This window comes from Tasmannia lanceolata, unplaced genomic scaffold (assembly GCF_043159265.1).
Source record: "Tasmannia lanceolata isolate RefF3 unplaced genomic scaffold, GAP_Taslan_0.1 ptg000011l, whole genome shotgun sequence".
NCBI lineage: Eukaryota > Viridiplantae > Streptophyta > Magnoliopsida > Canellales > Winteraceae > Tasmannia > Tasmannia lanceolata.
The window spans coordinates 14087296-14090472 of NW_027518688.1; positions in this window are offsets into that span (position 1 = coordinate 14087296).

A 3177-nucleotide genomic window follows, 5' to 3' on the forward strand; every position below is an offset into this window, starting at 1 on the left:
TTTTTTTTGGTACATTTTTTTGTTTAAAGGGAAATGATATTTACACATCTGTATTTTGATATTGACACTCCCCTCACTTCGATACTTTCACCCCTCTACTGCACTACGCTACACTAGACGACAAATTAAGCTCACCTAGTTAGGCAATTGTAAACGGATTTTTACGAAATTTTACGGGATCCTACTTGGGATCCTAAACTACTTTAGGGTGAGATTTGGGACACTAAATCACTTATTTAAAGAAATTTTTATTCAAAATAAAGGTTTAGGGCTAGGTCAAAATGGGGTGTCTACAACTGCCCTCCTCTTTCCCAACTAAAAATTAGGGTTTTCATACTTGAAAGCTGAAAAATTAGGGTTTGATTCAAACCCTCTTTTATTTATCAACACAAACCCTCAATGTAGGAGTTTTTTTGTCTTCATTCACATCATTATCATGCTTTGCACATAAACCCTAATATTTTATGGCTTTTTTGTCTTTATCAGTGTTTTTTTCTTGGGTTTGATGTAGCCATGGAGTGGGGTTTCGTTGTCTGTGGTGGGAGATGTCTTAAAGAAGAGCCACTTGATACCATGGAGGAGGAGGAACTGTTGACTAGGAAGACACAAGCTTGGAAGGAAATGGCGTAACCCTAATCCCTTTGCAAGTGGCTTAAAACTAGTGATGAGGGTATTTATGTCCACAAAATATTAACCCAGGTTAGTTTGAGTCTTTCCATCATGTTAAAATGACGGACCATCAATGGAGGGGGTCTACTTAAATGTGTCATAAAGTTCAGGGGGTGTCGTTGGTGACTCCGAAACTATAGGGTTAGAAGTGAAAATGTGAGATAGTTGAGGGGGTCTATGTGCATTTTTCCCTAATTTTTTTCTGAGATTTGTAGGAGAGGCATTTCGCGGACCAGCTGTTGCATGAGAAAGCAGCCGCACAGGCTCACTTCTCAACAGATTTTGTCCTTGTTCATTAATTCATTTGAGATGGCTGTGTCATCATGCAACAGCCAGTCCGCAAAATGCCTTTTGCGATGGTCCCTAGCAAATCCCTCTTTTTTTCTCCATCTCAGGTTAACAAAATATAATGGTGCATTGGTTAAGTGGTATGCTAGCGTCCATCGCAAAAGGCATTTCGTGGTTGGGCTGTTGCATGTGAGAGCAGCCACCTCATGAATGAAGACAAGATCTTCTGAAAAGTGAGCCTGAGTGGCTACTCTCACATGCAACAGCCCATCCGCGAAATGCCTTTTGCGATAGTCGCTAGCCAATCCCATCTATATTTATAGGCTTGCAATTAATCCAATTTCTTAATGTGCTTGGATATAGATCTGACCGTCCATATTCAATGACCAAAAAATGCACATCATTGGATGTTGATGTTTCTTGATTGGCTCCATGTTTTGAGCAATGAGAGATCGAAGGCGAGGTCAAATGGATGGTTCAAATCGATAAAAATTGAGACCCACTATGTCATGGGTCCCACATCTGACTGATTTGAACCGTCCATCTCATAGGCCTTACTTTGGAATTCCCATTCACAAATATCAAATAAATCATTTAAGAGGAATGATAGAATGAAGGGTGCCGTTGCAAAAATCAGTTACAAGCTCGCGCGGCTATTTGTTGGTTTTAGCAAAGTACATTAATGGCCAAACCGTTTCCATATTTTTCTTCCCCATCATAAAAGCGCTCTGCTGAAACCAACCAATAGGAGCGCCCTTGTAGCTGACTTTTGCAAGGCCGCGCTTCATTCTATCATTCCTCATCATTTAATCCTAACATCCTATAATGTGTTTTTTAAGGGACCGGTGATAAATTCACCCCCTTTATCGGTTGTGGTTGTCGCAACAGGTTCAATAGTTTCGTACAACCAGTACTGACCCTCTCTCTCTCTCTCTCTCTCGTCCCCGGGAGCATTTTTGTTTTAAATATTGATTTGCAGGCCACCTAGCTAAAGCTTAGGGTTATCCAGTTGGTGCAATTTTGGCCCATAACCCAACCATGGCCCCCACATGCATGCCAAATTTATTTATTTTTATGGGTACATGCCAATTTTATGATTTTACATGCACATTAAATATGACTAAAATATGTATTTTGTGTGGTGTGATCGATGTATATGCGTGTGTATGCCTATGAATTACATTTCTTCTTCACTTTAGTTTGTGGTTTAGACAATTTATTGCACATGGATGGGATATCGAAGGAAACCAACAAACAGGATTCTCTACTATTTTTTTGAGAAAATGTAAGCTCTCCATCTCCATCTCCATCTCCATCTCCATCTCCATAGTTATGTTAGAAACTTCACTGTGAATAAGGATAGTGACATGGAGACACACTTGTGTAGACTCTCCCAAACATGTCTGCCTAATATTCTCATGTGTATTGAAGTGGGCTATGCTTTAAAATGTTTAATAACTAGAGGGAAACTAGTATGTATAAAGTATTTTATAGTTATAGAAAAATCAAATTTATAAGATATTTAATCTAACTTAATACTTTTTTTTTATTTATTGGCAAGGTGGAATCGAACCCCGACCTCAGGATCAAAGAACATAATCTTTACCAACTAAGCTAGAGGCTCAATCCCAATCTATCCTTATATATTATGGAAATATCTTATAAATGAAAATTTCTTTACAGCTATCGGATATCTTATACATGCAATTTCCTCATTAGCTGATGTAAAGTTTTCTAGCTATTAAACACCTTAGCCATTTTTAAAATCATAGATCTCTCTCTCTCTCTCTCTCTCATATTATTTCACCCAGCTTAAATACAAAACCATGCATATCATGGTCTTTCATGCTACAACATTTTTCTCACTCTTCAATGGTTGTATAATTTTATTTTTTTTGTCTCGCGGTAACAAAATATAATGGTGTGTTAGGTAATAATTCTCAAAATCTCAAAATCATTCTAACATAGTGTAAGGAAACGAAAATTTCGGTTTAGGCTGTGTTTCTTCCGATGTAAAAATGGAGGTAAAATTTGTTTTATGTTGTAAAAATGAACATAAAACTAATTTTACGTCCATTTTTACATCGAAAGAAACGGAACCTGCGAAAACAAAAACCTCACTTTAGATTTGTCTCTTTCAACATAAATGAGTTTAAAACAAATTTTATACCCAGTTTAAGTATATATTGGCTAAAGAATGAAAACTATCAGAGTGCTCTC